Source organism: Leucoraja erinacea, chromosome 32, assembly GCF_028641065.1.
Source record: "Leucoraja erinacea ecotype New England chromosome 32, Leri_hhj_1, whole genome shotgun sequence".
NCBI classification, from domain to species: Eukaryota; Metazoa; Chordata; class Chondrichthyes; order Rajiformes; family Rajidae; genus Leucoraja; species Leucoraja erinaceus.
The window spans coordinates 3,460,478-3,479,854 of record NC_073408.1 but is presented as its reverse complement, the minus strand read 5'-3'; the positions used below and the strand labels follow the sequence as shown (position 1 = coordinate 3,479,854).

The 19,377-nt window shown below is 47.7% G+C and overlaps 1 protein-coding gene across 1 annotated transcript in view; it reads right to left on the bottom strand.

Moving 5' to 3' along the window:
* Positions 1-17,930, bottom strand: part of bcl9l (bcl9 like) — a 130,644-nt gene extending 112,714 nt beyond the window's left edge. Inside the window, exon 1 of the mRNA XM_055660574.1 lies at positions 17,490-17,930. The gene's annotated coding sequence lies outside the window, so the exon portion shown is untranslated. The remainder of the gene's footprint in view (positions 1-17,489) is intronic.
* Positions 17,931-19,377: the final 1,447 nt, after the last annotated feature.

Genomic DNA, 19,377 nt, shown 5'->3' with positions numbered 1-19,377 from the left:
GAAGGGGCAACCTTTTTTTTCGCTAATAAGTGTCGTGCCAGGGGGGGGGGGGGGGGGGGCACCAAAAATTAAAGAGCCCAAGGGGGCAATGAGAGCTTAAAAAGGTTGGGAACCACTGGTCTAGTCTACATGTTCCTTGATCTCCATCCCCTTTGTCTCATTTCCACACCTGACACTTCCTTATCTCCCTCTCCCATAATTCAGTCCGAAGAAGGGTCTCGACCCGGAACGTCACCCATTCCTTCTCTCTAGAGATGCTGCTGCCTGTCCCGCTGAGTTACTCCGGCATTTTGTGGCACCTATCTTCCATTGGGTCTAAAGGCAGGTCGAGGCTGCAAACAGATCTCGTCAAACCAGTGCTGTGCCCAGGGACGGCATCAGTTGTATTCTCCACCACATTCAACCACCTGCTCCTGACCTCCCACCGCCACCCGTCATGTTCCAATCAAGTCAAGTTTATTGTCAAAAGCACAGGTGTGGTACAGCGACCATCTTACTGACACCAGCACCATATTCAGACAACGTACAAAAATCATAAATCAAATATAGATTGCACAAATTTGATAAGAACTGAAATAAAACTAATTGAGGCAAAGTCTCATGGAGGTGCTTTCCACAGTGAGGATTGCTGTGCCAGTGGTGGACCCACCAATCTCTGCAGCCTCGTGTTTCTCTGCCTTGGAATTGCCATCCAAGTCCATGGTGACACCAGCCAGGATACCTTCCCACCAGCAGATCACCACTAACAAAGGGATATCTGTCTCCTCGTGTTCAGTTCCAGTGAATGAACCTTGTGCTTCTGCTCTGTGCAAGGATGGCAAGGCAAGGCAAGGTGGCACAGCGGTAGAGTTGCTGCCTTACAGCGCCAGAGACCCGGGTCCGATCATGATTATGGGCGCTGTCTGTACGGAGTTTGCACATTCGCTGGGTGGCGGGGACTCGGTGGTCCGAAAGGTATGTACAGTGTTGCATCTCTAAACTAAACTAATCTTTGAACAGCAATTGCTACCAGATAATTTAACCACAGGAACATCACAGCCAAACCCAATGCAATTCATGGCCAGAGTGAGCACCACCGGATATTGGAGGAGCAGCACCTCATATTCCGCTTGGGCAGTCTGCACCCTAGCGGCATAAACAATGAATTCTCCAATTTCCGGTAGCCCTTGCTGTCTCCTCCCCTTCTCAGCTCTCCCTCAGCCCTCGGGCTCCCCCTTTCCCCTTTTCCTTTCTTCTCCCCGCGCAGCCCCTCCCCCCACTCTACATCAGTCTGAAGAAGGGTTTTGGCCCGAAACGTTGCCTATTTCCTTCGCTCCACAGATACTGCTGCACCCGCTGAGTTTTGTCTACCTTCGATTTTCCACCATCTGCAGTTCCTTCTTAAAAACTCAATCCAATTCCCTGCTGACAGTCTTACATAGGAACATAGAAAATAGGTGCAGGAGTAGGCCATTCGGCCCTTCGAGCCTGCACCATCATTCGATACGATCATGGCTGATCATCCAACTCAGTATCCTGTACCTGCCTTCTCTCCATACCCCCTGATCCCTTTAGCCACAAGGGCCACATCTAACTCCCTCTTAAATATAGCCAATGAACTGGCCTCAACTACCTTCTTTAGCAGAGAGTTCCACAGATTCCACTTATACAAGGGTCATCTATCTGTTTCCCTCCACCATGCAGGGTGCTCCATGCAAGAGGAATGGGTTCCTTGCTGGTAACCCTAGTAATACTCATCCCTGGCTAGCATTTCCAACAGATTGCCGGGTCATGTACAACAAATATGTGGGATCTTGCTGTGCAGGAATGAGCTGCAGATTTGCCCTACATTGATACCTTATGCTTTATAAGTAAATGGCTGCAATATATATGGGCTGTCTAAGATTATTGATGGTGTCATAAAGATGAAGAAGGGTCCCAGCCTGAAACGTTCCCACTAGAGATACTGCCTGACCCACCGAGTTACTCCGACACTTTGTGTTTTGCCCAAGATTCCAGCATCTGCAATTCCTTGTGTCTCAATTAAAAACCCACACTTGATTTTTTTTAAACGAGATCGCTGGTTAATATTCAACTTTCCTAGCTCATGGCATTGGGGCAAGAGAAAAAAAAACCCCCAACATCAGTAATTTACTCATTGCGTTCTGCTTATCACTGATGTAATGAGGGTTGAAGATTGTTTGGCACTCAGAACAGAATGACCCTCCGCAAAGGTCACCCACGTCACGGCAACACTCATTATGGGGGAGGGGTCACCAGGCTCTGTGTGTCCCGACGTCAAACACTCGCCCGATAGCTATGAGTCAGATAATCTTCTGGCATTTTACGTACAACAGACAGATATCGCAGTAACAAATAGGAGCAAAAGCACTCAAAAGAAATGTTTTAAAATTCCCTCCCCCCAAAAAAAAATCACGTTTCTTGAGAAACAAAAAAATATCCATAAGATAAGTGGATAATTAAGAAGGTCAAACACAATATTAAATTAAAATAGCTGACTTAATAACGTTTCGCCAAAAAAAGAAGGAATTAAGCAGAACACTGGTGTGGCATCAATGATCAAGGAAAAATAAGATAATGACAGATTATAGGAGGACAGGAATACGAAATATAAAAGAATGATTGGGACAGCCATGCAAAAAGGAAGCAAATGTTAAAATACCTAGGGGTCCTTCACAGACAAAGACAGATGAAATTGTGGAGAGTAAAATGGCGAAGGTAGGTAGTAAATAGATATTGTGTATCTGCCTTCATCCATGTGGCCATGATAACGCAGCAAATATGTAGAGGCAAAGAGTACAGTGGCAGTGAGCAACATTAATATCACGAAGGAGAACGCACTGGGAAAAATTAAGGATACAGTATGTTGTCGGAGGGGGGGGGGGCGTTCCCTGGTGGGATTGGAAGAGGTTACCCATTCACGGAGGAGATGGAGGTTCAGCGGTGTGTCCGTCGTGTTCCGGGATCTTTGAGGCTGCATTCGAGCAAGTGGCTAGAGTTGCTGCCTCACAGCGCCAGAGACCCGGGTTCGATCCTGACTACGGGTGCTGTCTGTACGGAGTTTGTACATTCTCCCCTTGACCTGCGTGGGTTTTCTCCGGGCGCTCCGGTTTCCTGCAAGGCCCCCGATGGAAACGTCTCGATGCGAGAGCGACTGGCCGAGAATCCAACGCCGGGATGCCGAGCGATAGACAAAAGGTGCAGGAGGAGGCCATTCGGCCCTTCTAGCCAGCACCGCCATTCAATGTGATCATGGCTGATCATCCCCAATCAGTACCCCGTTCCTGCCTTCTCCCCATATCCCCTGACTCCGCTATTTTTAAGAGCCCTATCTAGCTCTCTCTTGAAAGCATCCAGAGAACCTGCCTCCACCGCCCTCTGAGGCAGAGAATTCCACAGACTCACCACTCTCTGTGAGAAAAAGTGTTTCCTCGTCTCCGTTCTAAATGGCTTACTCCTTATTCTTAAACTGTGTGGCCCCTGGTTCTGGACTCCCCCAACATCGGGAACATGTTTCCTGCCTCTAGCATGTCCAAGCCCTTAACAATCTTATATGTTTCAATGAGATCCCCTCTCATCCTTCTAAACTCTAAGCAAAAGATACCGTCTCTGACCATCAGCTGCTCGAGGCTCCTTGGTTTATTTTCGGAGGACCGAGATCCTTCGGCCAACCGAGTCCCCACTGACCACTGACCACTGCACATTTAACACAAACCTACACACACAAGGGACGATTTGTAATGTCACTGAGCCAATTAACCTGCATGTCTCTGGAGTGTGGGAGGAAACCAGAGAAAACCCACGCAGGTCACGGGGAGAGCGTGCAAACTCCATACAGACAGCACCCGCAGTCAGGATCGAACCCGGGACTCTGGCGCTGTAATGCAGCAGCTCTACAGCTGCGCCACCATGCTAAACACGTTCAGATCTTAAAAGCAAGTGTCTTTGTCACAGCCTGGATGGGCGTACCAAGTTTTCAACAACCCTCAGTCATGATGGCATCTCTGCGAACATCATCCCAGCAATGCCCTTGGAACTGACAACTTATACCCCAATGTTCTCAAAGAGACGGCTTTAGGGATAGTGCATGCGTTGGTGACGATCTTCCCAAAACTTCTGATATTCTGGGGAAGTGCCAACAGATTGGAAACGTCGCAAATGTTACACGGCCACTTAAGAAAGAAGAGACACAAAATAGGAATCGGTAGACCTATTAGCCTGGAAAAATGCTAGAATCCATCATTAAGGAAGTGGCAACAAGGCACTTAGCAGATCATTATGAGGCAGAGTCATCATGATTTTCAGACGGGAAAATCATGTTTCACAAATGTAATCTTTTTTTCACGATTTGGGTGGCAAGAGGGCGGACAAGGGTAAACTGTCAAAGCAAGATAACAAAGATTTTCAAGAGTTCTTAAACAGTCGTTGCAAAAAATTGATACGTCTTATTACAGTAACATATTAACAAGAATATTAAACAAGAACAGAGTGTTTATTAAAGGACAGAAAGGAGACAGAGCGAGTTAAACTATCTCTTTCAGTTTGGACAGTGGCTCCAATGGGGTGGACTCTCTGATTACAATGTATGAAAGAGACACAGTCCACTTTGCTGAGAACATGTAGATGAGAAAACCTACCCTCGAATTAAAACCAAAAGGACTGACTAGTTGAAGTGAACGTACTGGAAGATGCCAGTTGGACATCCACATGGGAGAACGCGAGGCCTTGTGCTTTGGTAAGCAGGATACATAGAAACATAGAAAAATAGGTGCAGGAGTAGGCCATTCGGCCCTTCGAGCCTGCACCGCCGTTCAATATGATCATGGCTGATCATCCAACTCGGTATCCCATCCCTGCCTTCTCTCCATACCCCCTGATCCCTTTAGCCACAAGGGCCACATCTAACTCCCTCTCAAATATAGCCAATGAACTGTGGCCTCAACTACCTTCTGTGGCAGAGAATTCCACAGATTCACCACTCTCTGTGTGAAAATAAAAAATTCTCATCTTGGTCCTAAAAGATGTCCCCCTTATCCTTAAACTGTGACCCCTTGTTCTGGACTTCCCCAACATCGGGAACAATCTTCCTGCACGAGCCTGTCCAACCCCTAAAGAATTTTGTAAGTTTCTATAAGATCCCCCCCTCAATCTCCTAAATTCTAGCGAGTACAAGCGGAGTCTATCCAGTCTTTCTTCATATGGAAGTCCTGACATCCCAGGACTCAGTCTCATTCTCTCTGCATATGACATTCCCACCATCCTGGGAATGACCCATGTACACCTACGCTGACACGCACACACACTGACACTGACACGCACACACACTGACACACACACACACTAGGAGCTCATCCGCCCTTTGACAGGTCTTGTTTTTGGTCCTGCTGGGGGTCCACAGCCCCCTCCTCACCTGGCAAACCAGGTGGGGGAGCCGGTTTAGTCGCGGACTACCCGACCATGGATTACATGGTACCCGTGGCGGGGGGGAACTCCTCCCGACCAGACCTGACCTCGACTCCAAAGGCATACAGGTATGTACGTTAATCGGTTCTAAAATTGTCCCTAGTGTGTGCAGGATAGTGGCAGTGTACGGGGTGATCGCAGTTTTAAAAAACTGACTCGCAATCTCACCGTTACCAACAAGATTCCAAATGGAATTGGCACAGCAGAAGATTCTCTTTGATGAAGAGTCCATAAAGACACCAGTCTTGCAATGAGGAGATGACCATTTATTACTAAGTTAAGAAGTTTTTCCTCAGTCAAATTGTTGTAAACATTAGGATTTCTCCACTTATCCACCTCCACTCAGGTAGAGGATATTGCGAGCATTTTTGGACCACATATCAGAGGAAGGGTGTGCTGACGTTGGAGAGGGTCCAGAGGAGGTCTAACCCTAAATGATCATCAATTTTCAACTGCATGATGAGCGTTTGATGGCTCTGGGTCTGTGCTCGCTGGAATTTAGAAGGATGAGAGGAGATCTCATTGAAACCTGCTGAATAGTAGCTTTCAGTGAGCCTACTGAGGCTTGTATTCACTGGAGTTTAGAAGGATGAGGCGGGATCTTATAGAAACATATAAAATTATAAAAGGACTGGACAAGCTAGATGCAGGAAAAATGTTCCCAATGTTGGGCGAGTCCAGAACCAGGGGCCACAGTCTTAGAATAAATGGGAGGCCATTTAAGACTGAGGTGAGAAAAAACTTTTTCACCCAGAGAGTTGTGAATTTATGGAATTCCCTGCCACAGAGGGCAGTGGAGGCCAAATCACTGGATGTATTTAAGAGAGAGTTAGATAGAGCTCTAGGGGCTAGTGGAATCAAGGAATATGGGGAGAAGGTAGACAGGGTTATTGATAGGGGACGATCAAACATGATCACAATGATTGGCAGAGCTGGCTCGAAGGGCCGAATGGCCTCCTCCTGCACCTATTTTCTATGTTTCTATGAATAATGAATGGCCGAGATAGAGTGGACAAGGAGAGGATGATTCCACTAGTGGGAGAGTCCAGGACCAGAGGGCTCAGCCTCAGAATAAAAGGACGTACCTTTAGAAAGGAGATGAGGAGGAATTTATTTAGCCAGAGGGTGGTGAATCTGAAGAATTCATTGCCACAGTCAGCTGTGGAAGCCAAGTCACATGGGAATTTTAAAGCAAAGATTGACAGGTTCTCGATTAGTAAGGGCGTCCAAGGTTATGGGGAGAAGGCAGGAGACTGGGGTTGAGAGGGAAAAATAGATCAGCCATGGTTGAATGGCGGAGCAGACTCGATAGACAATAGATGCAGGAGTAGGCCATTCGGCCCTTCGAGCCAGCACCGCCATTCAATGCGATCATCGCTGCTCATCCACAATCAGTACCCCGTTCCTGCCTTCTCCCCATATCCCCTGGCTCCGCTATCTTGAAGAGCCCTATCTAGCTCTCTCTTGAAAGTATCCAGAGAAGCGGCCTCCACCGCCCTCGGAGGCAGAAAATTCCGCAGACTCACAACTCTCTGTAAGAAAAAATGTTTCCTCATCTCCGTTCTAAATGGCTTACTCCTTATTTTTTTAACTGTGGCCCCTGGTTCTGGACTCCCCCAACATCGGGAACGTGTTTCCTGCCTCTAGCGTGTCCAAACTCTTAACAATCTTATATGTTTCAATGAGAATCCCTCTCATCCTTCTAAACTCCAGAGTGTGCAAGCCCAGCCCGATGGGCCGAATGGTTTAAATCTGCTCCTAGAACTGATGAAGGTACTCAGCTCCGTATCCAGAACTGCATCTCGATTACGGGACACAAATTCTGGCAACAAAACCAACCACAATTTACAGACAAAAAGAAAGATGTTAGAAATCCAGAATAAAACACCAGAACATCTAAGAAATAATCAATATCTCAATCAATACATGTACAGAGGGGCATTTGTGGTTTCGCTCTTGATACCCACTGCCTGACCAGCTGAGACATTCCAGCCTTTTGACTTCTTCTAAATTTTTAATGTTGAAATATCCCGAGGCTTATCGCAGCGATAGCCTCACACATATTTAACCCTTGGTGCCTGGTATTTTAGTACAGGTGAGGCAGGTTTTCACACGGGGCATGAAGCAGGCGAGGTTCAAGGCTGAAGGTATTCAAGGGATGTAATGTACTGTGCAAGTGGTGACAAATGAAGGCCCTCTCTCCAATGGCTCAGCGATGAAACTCGACAGCAACGGTCTGCAAACCTGCTTAGAGTAGCGGAGAGAAGATGTCCAATAGACTTGTAGGGCACAAAGATGCTACAGGGAAGAATATTGCCATGGAACAACAGATGGGGAGGCGTTATTGGACCCAAGGCAATCTCATAAGTTCATTAGTTCCAGGAGCAGAATTGGCCCATTCGGCCCATCAAGTCTACACCACCAGCCCAATCATGGCTGATCTATCTTTCCCTCTCAACCCCATTCTCCTGCCTTCTCCCCATTAGCCCCCCGACACCGTTACAACATGGTTTGGGAAGAGCAGGGGGTGCCAGACGAAAGCCCTGATTTGCCAGATACTAAATGCTAAAGTATGCAACCACGTAGGCCGGCACGGTGGTGCAGCGGTAGAGTTGCTGCCTCACAGTGTCAGAGTCCCAGGATCGATCCTGACTCTGGGTGCTGGTTAAACAGAGTTTGTTCGTACTCTTTGTGGCCGTGTGGGTTTTCTCCGGGTGCTCTGGCTTCCTCCTACCTCACAAAGACGTGCAGGTTTATAGATTAATTGGCTTCTGTAAATTGTTCTCAGGGTGCCGGATGGAACTAGTGTAGGGGTGGTTGCTGGTCTGTGTGCACTCAATGGGCTGAAAGGCCTGTTTCCACACTGTATCTCAATACAATATTCATTACATGTCATTTGAACCTCAGTGAGGCTCAAAACGAAACTCCGTTTCCACAGCCATACAAACAAAGACAATTTCCTACAAAACACGCACACAATTCAATTTACAGAAACATCCATCACAGCAAATCTCCTCCTCATTGTGATGGAAGGCAAAGTCTTTTCTCTCCCCTGCACCATTTCTCTCCCGATGTTGAAGCCCCAGGCGGGCGATGGCAAGTCCCATGGCCATTTTAGGCAGCGCCGGGCGATGTACGGTCTAAATCTCCAAACCTGCATATCCAACAAAAAAACCCTGTTCTGTGTTCACCTATTCCCTGCCGCGCTCTCCTGCTCTTCCCCTCTAGCTTCCCCATCCACCATCGCAGGCAGCCTGAAGAAGGGTCCTGACCCGAAACATCACCTATCCAAGTTCTCCAATGATGCTGCCTGAACATTGAGTTACTCCACAATTCTACGTTTTATTTTGTACAACAGCATCTCCAGTTCCTTGGTTCTACATGTAGTACAACTCCTCCCCCTTCTGTTGTGGGGTAGACTGACCTCCCCCCCCCCCCCAATCCTATCCACTCGTCACTTTAATTTCATGTATTTTGTATTTTCATGACCATTGACAGATCAACTTCTCTCCTGGTATAAATAAAGTTGTATCGTATCGTATTCAGTCTGGAATCTGGGGCAAAAATATTGGTCAAACTCAAGTCTATTCCAGGCACATGTGTACAAATCACACCCCACCTGAATGGAAAAGATGCAATGGAGTCAGAACCAAAGACCCTCTAGCGAGCAAGATGGGCCACTCGACGAAATAGACGTAGTACGGTCATGGGCAGATTCACGGGTAATTTTCGGCCCCATTTCCGTAACCGGCTTCCGTCTCCGCACCAAAGATCCCGTAGCGGAGCAAAGATACTAGTGCAGAGACGGAATCCGGTTACGGAAACATCCTCGTAAAAATAAAAGGTATTTGGTAAAAATCTTCTCCTCATTTTAAGAATTTTAATTTATTAACACAAACTGTTCCCCCGCAACGTTGATTACACTGCGGGTCGGGTCGGGTCGGGTCCGGTTACGGAAATGGATGAAAAAAAGGCCCACGTTCCGCTCCATTGCGTTCTACACGTCAGCCCATTGCATTTAGCAGGAGTGGTCTATCTTGCTCCGTCCGCTATAGGATCTTTGGTCAGAACTCCCCTTTCTTACTCAAATCAGAGAGAGCACATGAGGTTTTCTCATTCATACTTTGCAGCATTGACTGACACACTTGCCCTGATATTGTTTCATAACCTCTCATTAATGAGCAGTGGACAGTAGACTCTGGCTAACTGCCAAAGTGCCCCAACAACTTGTAACTGATTCTCATACCTAATCACCCCTGTGATTGCAAAATAGCATAACGCAGGATCATTAAGATTCACACTTCACTTAGTCTAGTTTAGTTTAGAGATTTTTTTTTAATTTATTTCCACATATACTTTATTCGAGAAATTAAGGGGTTGGACAGGCTAGATGCAGGAAGATTGCTCCCGATGTTAGGGAAGTCCAGGACAAGGGGTCACAGCTTAAGCATAACGGGGAAATCCTTTAAAACCGAGATGAGAAGAACATTTTTCACGCAGAGTGGTGAATCTCTGGAACTCTCTGCCGCAGAGGGTAGTCGAGGCCAGTTCATAGTCAGGTACGGGATACTGAGTTGGATGATCAGCCATGATCATTTGAATGGCGGTGCAGGCTCAAAGGGGCCGAATGGCCTCTACTCCTGCACCTAATTTCTATGTTTCTATCCAATACAAGACTATAATCCTTACAAGACTCCACCCGACATTCTCGGAGGCGATATATACATTCAACACTGTTTACACAAATTAATGGCCCATCCTTGCCACTCATGTGGCCCACTGGCATGGAATCTCTTCCCTTATTTTCAGGGGCGTCTCCACCACATCCTGCCCCCCATGTCCAGCAGCGGAAGGACCCTAAACTGTGGTCCTCCCCCCACAGAGCCTTAGCGTTGGCTCTGGTTTAGTTTAGAGATACAGCATGGAACCAGGCCACTCGCCCAACCAAGTCCACGCCGACCAGCGGTCCCTGCACACTGATGCCCCGTCCCACTTAGGAAACCTGAACGGAAACCTCTGGAGACTTTGTGCTCCACCCAAGTTTTCCGTGCGGTTCCCGGAGGTTTTTGTCAGTCTCCCTACCTGCTTCCACTACCTGCAACCTCCGGCAACCACCTGCAACCTCCGGGAACCCCACGGAAACCTTGAGTGGGGTGCAAAGTCTCCAGAGGTTTCCGTTCAGGTTTCCTAAGTGGGACAGGGGCTTAACACAATCCTACACGCACTAGGGCCAACTAACCTGCAAACCTGTACGTCTTTGGAGTGTGAGTGGAGACTGGAGCTCCTGCAGAAAACCCACACAGGTCACAGGGAGTACATGCAAACTCCTTACAGAGAGCATCCTTAGTCTGGATCGATCCCGGGTCTCGGGCACTGTGAGGCAGCAACTCTACCACTGCTCCACCATGCCGCCCTTAATTAAACATTAAACATACCTATAGGTAGACAAAAGTGCTGGAGAAACTCAGCAGGTGCAGCAGCATCTATGGAGCGAAGGAAATAGGCAACGTTTCGGCACGAAACGTTGCCTATTTCCTTCGCTCCATAGATGCTGCTGCACCCGCTGAGTTTCTCCAGCACTTTTGTCTACCTTCGATTTTCCAGCATCCGCAGTTCCTTCTTAAACACACCTATAGTTTTGGCTTTATTCATTTCTTACTGACATCAAATATCCTTACTGACAGAGTTGGAAAGGTACAATTTCCAGTCTGGGAAAGTCAGCTGGGGATAATGTAACTGATTACCATGTGGGCACTCGCCTCTAGATACTGGGACAATGACTGGGCCAAATGGCTGGTCCTTGTTGCTACCAAATGTCTTAATTCTGGAATCAAGGGCAAGAATATTGGTCCAATTCAGAGAAGTCTATTCCAGGCACATGTGTGCAAATTGCACCTTCATTCTGAGGAAGGGTCATAGAAACATAGAAACATAGAAATTAGGTGCAGGAGTAGGCCATTCGGCCCTTCGAGCCTGCACCGCCATTCAATATGAATGGCTGTCATCCAACTCAGTATCCCGTACCTGCCTTCTCTCCATATGATCCCCTTAGCCACAAGGGCCACATCTAACTCCTTCTTAAATATAGCCAATGAACTGGCCTCAACTACCCTCTGTGGCAGAGAGTTCCAGAGATTCACCACTCTCTGTGTGAAAATGTTTTTCTCATCTCTGTCCTAAAAGACTTCCCTCTTATCCTTAAACAGTGACCCCTTGTTCTGGACTTCCCCAACATCGGGAAGAATCTTCCTGCATCTAACCTGTCCAACCCCTTAAGAATTTTGTAAGTTTCTATAAGATTCCCTCTCAATCTCCTAAATTCTAGAGAGTATAAACCAAGTCTATCCAGTCTTTCTTCATGAGACAGTCCTGACATCCCAGGAATCAGTCTGGTGAACCTTCTCTGCACTCCCTCTATGGCAATAATGTCATTCCTCAGATTTGGAGACCAAACCTGTATGCAATACTCCAGGTGTGGTCTCACCAAGACCCTGTACAACTGCAGTAGAACCTCTCTGCTCCTATACTCAAATCCTTTTGCAATGAAAGCTAACATACCATTTTCGCTTTCACACTGCTGCTGTTTGCCTACCTCAATGCCATGACTAGGTCTCGCTGCATGTTTAGATGTCTGCTTTCCTGTCTCGACCCTTAACATAATAAATATATATTTATCTAATGGTATATGGACACACTGATCTGTTTTGGAGTCAATGCCTACTATGTTCTGTTGTGGTGAAGCAAAGCAAGAATTTCATTGCCCTATCAGGGACACATGACAATAAACTCTCTTGAACTTGACCCGAAAGGTCACCTATTCTTTTGCTCCATAGATGCTGCCTCACCCGCTGAGTTTCCCCAGCATTTTTGTCTACCTCCCACAGTGGAATAACATCAGGGTTTATGAGAAGGCGGGAGAGTGGGGTTGAGAGGGAAAGATAGATTGAGTGTGTAGGAAGGAACTGCAGATGCTGGTTTAAACCGAAGATAGACACAAAATCTATGAACCACTGTTGTATAACGTTAGTACCTCCACCACTTTGGTCAACGAGAGTTGTTTTTTAAATGTGCTATAGAAATAAAAGTGATTAGACTTGACTTGAAAAAGCTGGTGTAACTCAGCGGGACTGGCAGCTTCTCTGGAGGGAAAGAATGGGTGACGTTTCGGGTCACGACCCTTCAGACGAAGGACGAGAAGGGCCTCGACCACAAAACGTCACCCATTCCTTCTCTCCAGAGATGCTGCCTGTCCCGCTGAGTTACTCCAGCATTTTGCGTCTAGCCATGCTTGGATAGTGGAGTAGAATTGAGGGGCCGAATGGCCTAATTATGCTGTTAGAACTTGTGAATGTGAAGTACATCCTGTTGGCTCCGACATTGGAAGGCAGTCAGGGACTGTAGCCAGGGGGATGTGGGATGGGACGGGAGGAGGACACCCCAGGGAGGAATCATTGCCATGAAACTAACATTACAGCATGTTCGCAACATCTGCAGAGCAGAAAATAAATATCACTCACACATGGGCAGAGCAGGGTGGTGAGGTGGAGAGAAACTGCGCCGTTTCTCCCCACGAGTTAGAGATTATATCGCGATCACAAATGAAGCAACAGTTCACAAACTGCAGCACGGTTGAAATATTGTGGGCAGAATAACTGCATAATCACCCCGACAACAATGGAACACATTTCCAAATGTTCATTTTAATTCCATAAAGTTCCAAAAACATTTGATTGTCTTTGCTTAGATTACTATCAGCAAGTGACAACTATCTCCAAACTAACAACACGGCATCGCAACGTGGTTCTGATCAATACAAATTGTATTTACATATAGCCTTCAACGTGGTAAAAATATCCCAAGGCCTCTTTGTCAGAACACTACCCCAGAGAACATGGCACTGGATCTACAAGTAGATGTTAGAACAGAAGGAACAGTTACTCAATGAGTGGTGTAGGGAGGAACTTCAGATGCTGGTTTACACTGAAGATAGATATAAAATACAGGAGTAACTCAGCGGGCCAGGCAGCATCTGTGGAGAAAAGGCCTGACCGCTGAGTTACTTCAGCATTTTGTGACCACCTAGTTAATGAATGGGCTTTTTAATAGAACACATCAGAGGGAGAGACGAGGTGGGGGAGAGAAGAAAGGAGTAGAAGGGGGAAGCAAAGAGCATGAAAGACTAGGGAGAGAATTCGGGGCTTTGGGGCCAGACATCCAGTCTTCTGGAAGACACAATTCCAGAATTGCTTTTGTAAAAAAAAAAAATGCTTCCCAGTTTCATTTCCGATAGTCTCTGGCCTGCTGTGTTCCTCCAGCAGTTTGTTTTCTGCTCCAGATTCCAGCACCTGTAGTAGGCTTCTGATGTAATTAATTACGGATTCCACCACCAGAGAAAATAATTGCTCTGTTTACCCCATCAAATGCTTTGATTATTTTCAACATTGCAGTAAAATTGCCCCCCCGCCTCCCCAATCAAATATCTGAACTTGAGAAAATACAATGTCCAGCATTTCTACAAAGCAAAGATGTAGAATAAAGTTTAAATGAAATGCTCACAAAAACTATCCTGATAAGTTTATCCTTTAAACTTTAGATTACAACTTTAGTAACTCTGCACTGTATATCTTGTGGTCGTGGTGGCCAATGTTCATAAGCTCTGGGAGCAGAACTAAGCCACTCGGCCCATCGAGTCTACTATCCCATTCAATCATGGCTGATCCATCTTTCCCTGTCAACCCCATTCTCCTGCCTTCTCCCCGTAACCCCTTGAATGTTGAGCAGGCATACTCCAAATGGGGGTCTGACCAAGTCTGTGAGCGGCTTCAACACGTGGCATTCTGAAACCTCAGATCAGTTTGGAATGTTTACTCCTCTGCACCTTCTAGTTTTTCATTCTATAAAAACTATTAACGTTTGTCTTTCTTGTGTATAAAGACGCTAACGTTACACTTCGCCACATTGAACTCCATTTGCCATGTAGATATACCAGTGGGTAAAGCCATGTCCATTTGCCACTTCCTGCTCACATTGGCAGAACTTGCTGTGTTTGCCAACCACATCACACAGCCAGTGCTGGAACAGTTCAGTACAGTAAAGAGCCCAAATTATTCAACAGTACAGCAGCCCTCCTATACTGCTACCAAGTTTTTGTTAAAAGCTGTGGGCTGCATCCCAACTCCAGTTGAAACCACATTATTAAACTGGTATAAGGTCATAATAAGTATAAGTATTGCAATATGGTACAGTGCCCTCCATAATGTTTGGGACAAAGACCCGTCATTTATTTATTTGCTTCTGTACTGCACAATGAGATTTGTAACAAAAATCACATGTGGTGAAAGTGCACATTGTCAGATTTTATTAAAGGGTATTTTTATACATTTTGGTTTCACCATGTACAAATTACAGCAGTGTTTATACATAGTCCCCCCATTTCAGGGCACCATAATGTTTGTAATTGCTCAGGTGTGTTCAATTGCCTCCTTAATGCAGGTACAAGAGTGCTCTCAGCACCTAGTCTTTCCATCACCTTTGGAAACCTTTATTGCTGTTTATCAACATGGGGACCAAAGTTGTGTCAATGAAAGTCTAATAAACCATTATGAGACTGAGAAACAAGAATAAAACTGTTGGAGACATCAGCCAATCCTTAGGCTTACCAAATTCAACTGTTTGGAACATCATTGAGAAGAAAGAGAGCACTGGTGAGCTTACTAATTGCAAAAGGACTGGCAGGCCAAGGAAGATCTGCACAGCTGATACGAAAGAATTCTCTCTATAATAACACAAAACTCTCCAAACACCTGTCCGACAGATCAGAAACACTCTTCAAGAGAAATGTGTGGATTTGTCAATGACCACTGTCTGTAGAAGACTTCATGGACAGAAATACAGAGGCTACACTGCAAGATGCAAACCACTGGTTAGCCACAAAAATAGGATGGCCGGGTTACAGTTTGCCAAGAAGTACTTAAAGAGCAACCACAGTTCCGGAAAAAGGTCTTGTGGACAGATGAGACGAAGATTAACTTGTATCAGAGTGATGGCAAGAGCAAAGTATGGAGGAGAGAAGGAACTGCCCAAGATTCAAAGCATGCCAACTCATCTGTGAAACATGGTGGTGGGGGTATTATGGTCTGGGCATGTATGGCTGCTGAAGGTACTGGCTCACTTATCTTCATTGACGGTACAACTGCTGATGGTAGTAGCATAATGAATGCAGAAGTGTATAGACACATCCTATCTGCTCAAGTTCAAACAAATACCTCAAAACTCATTGGCTGGCAGTTAATTCTACAGCAAGACAATGATCCCAAACATACTGCTAAAGCAACAAAGGAGTTTTTCAAAGCTAAAAAATGGTCAATACTTGAGTGGCCAAGTCAATCACCTGATCTGAACCCAATTGAGCATGCCTTTTTATATGAAGGGGACTAGCCCCCAAAACAAACATAAGCTAAAGATGGCTGCAATACAGGATTGGCAGAGCATCACCAGAGACGACACCCAGCAACTGGTGATGTCCATGAATCGCAGACTTGAAGCAGTCTTTGCATGCAAAGGATATGCAACAAAATACTAAACATGACTACTTTCATTTACATGATATTGCTGTGTCCCAAACATGTATGGTGCCCTGACCTGAAATGGGTGGGGGGTTGGGTTGGGGGCAACAGGGGAAAACTGGCAACAGGGGAAAAAAGTTACGTTAGATAATGGAGTCGGGGCATATGGTGAGACGGCAGGAACGGGATACTGATTAGGGATGATCAGCCATGATCATGTTGAATGGCGGTGCTAGCTCGAAGGGCTGAATGGCCTCCTCCTGCACCTATTGTCTGCCTGTCCCGCTGAGTTACTCCAACTTTTTGTGTCTATCCTCGGTTTGAACCGGCATCTGCAGTTCCTGACTATACACCTCTTCTCTAATCAGTATCCCTACACTTGTACTGGGATCGTGTTGTGTCCAATTGAGTTGTAGTCTACCTGCCCAGCTGAGGAGGTTGCACCTCAGTCACCACATGGATGGATTGTGTGGGGAGAGGCGAAGCATGGAGAGGGAGGGAGCCCTCACTACACTCACATCTCACAACCTCCACCCCTCCAGTGGCCGGGGAAGGGGGGGAGAGAATTTACACCACCCCTCCTCCTTCTCCTCATCCTCCACCACACCCCATCCCTCATCTCTCCACCGGGGGGGGGGGGAGTGGACGGACCCGGACACCACCCCCCGCCCGACAGACGGGTCGCCGGCCACAGCCGGACTACAACTCCCACCACCCCCCCCATCCCCCCTCCCCCACCCAAACTCCCGCCCCTTCCCACCGCCAATTGGCCACCCCCGCGGCCCGACTGCATTCACCAGCCGCCTATTGGCCCGATCCCACGTCAATCACTCCCCCTCTCTTCCCCCCCCCCCCACCGCTAACTCTCCCCAGACCGGGAACCGATGATGCTCGGCCGGGCCCGGCTCCCGGCTCCCATTCACACAGAGTACATATCTCTCTCCATCTATATAGATATCTATTTTTTTCTCTTTGTTGCCTTCAATAGCTAATTAAATGAACAGTGGGTCCCGCAGGCCGTGAGGTGAGCGGGCGGGCGGGGAGAGGGGTGGTTACTGGCGGCGGCACAACCCGCTCACACACACACACACACGGGGCTCCCCTCATCCACCCCTCCATCCAGCCCGGCCGAGGCAGGCGGGAGACAAAGGGTTAACAAGACGGCAACAAAGTAACGGGCCGCCCGTCCGTCGGCGCCGATACAATGTTGCCGACCCCGCGCCGATACAATGTTGCCGACCCCGCGCCGATACAATGTTGCCGACCCCGCGCCGATACAATGTTGCCGACCCCGCGCCGATACAATGTTGCCGACCCCGGCGGCTCAGCGTTGCCGACACCGATACAATGTTGCCGCCCGCCCGCCCGCGCCGCGATCAAAGGGCCCGCCCGCCCGTCCTCACCTGTCCGCCCGTCCTCACCTGTCCTCCCCTCCCCACTACACAAGCCACACGCACGTACCTGGGGCGCTGCTGGCGAGCCGCCTCATGTTGCTCGCTGTGCGCGGCCTCGGCCTCCTCCTCCTCCCGTGGCCCATGACCGGGGCCCCGGGCTCGGCCACAACTCGGCAGCGGCGGCGGCGGCGGCGGCGTCCCTGCTCCTCCCGCCGCCCCCCACCTCAGGGACAATCCTTAACCCGAACCTTCGAGGGCAGCCCTAGATCACCCCCTTCTCTTCCTCCCTCACTCACTCACTCCCTCTCTCTCTCTCACTCTCTCTCCCGCTGCTCGGCGCCGCTGCTTAGTCTGTTGTTGTCAAACGGCAGCGAGTATGGATGAGCGAGGAAGGGGCTGAGGGGAGCCGCCGTGTCACAATAAGAGTCCTCGCTCCCTCTCACAGCAGCTCCAAGCGGCACCAGGACTCAGCACAGCCCCACACACTGAGCACGGCGCTCACTACAACACAAGCTCACCAGCGCACACACACACACACAGCATTGCTGTGGCCACTCCAGCAACCCAACACACCGAGCGTAGCCACACACACACACACACAGCCTGTCATTCACACTCGGTTGCACAGACACACACAGTACAGGCACAGCGAGAAGACATTCTCCTCTCCTCTCACTCACTGAAATTCCCCTGCACTGCCTTAACAAGTCTAGGCTTCGGAGCACAAATACGATACGACAGAACTTTATTCATCCCCGGAGGGAAATTGTTCTGCCATCAGTCACAACACACAACAAGGTACACGCAAACTTTAAATTTAAATTAAATTTTAAAGTGAAATAAAAAAGCCACTTGGCTGGTTCCCGGGTGCACAGTATATGTGTCCATATTACACACACTGAACTTTTTTCCCCTTCTTTATAATATTGTTTACAGTGTACTATGTTTACATATTCTGTTGTGCTGCAGCAAGTAAGAATTTCATTGTTCTATCTGGGACAATAGACAATAGGTGCAGGAGTAGGCCAATCGGCCCTTCGAGACAGCACCGCCATTCAATGTGATCATGGCTGATCATCCACAATCAGTACTCCGTTCCTGCTTTCTCCCCATATCCCCTGACTGACATATGCCTTATATGGACATATGACAATAAAACACTCTTGCTAAACTGTCGGAGGTGTAGGTCCCCCTCGGTCATGACTGTCCATGGGTGATGCATCCTGGTCGGATGCAAGCCTGGGCGATCAATGTCATATGGAGGACAGGCTGTTGCCCATGCAGCACGTCCCCCCTCTCCATGTCGCTGATCGATCCAAAGGAACAGCAGGGCCATTACAGTTTGGCACCAGCGCCGTTGCAGGAGCTGCCAGAGCGAGGTTGTAGACAACAACAAGCTGCCTTAGGGGCTCCGACTCTGGATTTTCTTGAGGTTTACTCCTGGAGCCTTTTCCCTGACTGGAGATGGCCACAAGGCAGTGGAGCTTTTAAATCAGAGTTTTCCCTCTCCTAGATGGACCGCCTTCCCAGGCTGACGAGCCCCATCTGCGAGGTGACCCGCGTCGGTTACAACATTAAACCGAGGCCATCCCCATGCAAGTCGTCGAATGTAAAATATTCCTTGATAAACATTTTAAACTTCCTCCAACTAAATATTGGAAGGACCAGGCCACTAACCTGTGTTCCCGTTCAAAATTCTGTCACCTTGTCACAAACTGCATCAGTACGTAGAAAGAAGGAACTGCAGATGCTGGTTTACGCAAAAGGACACAAAGTGCGGGAATCACTCAGTGGGTCAAGCAGTATCTGAGTTACTCCAGCATTTTGTGTCCAGCTCTGGAGAACATGGATAGGTGACTTTTCGGGTCGGGAATGCATCAGAATTCCTGGCAATTGTCTCAAGCTGAATCAGAATAACATTTCAATATATATATATATATATATATATATATATA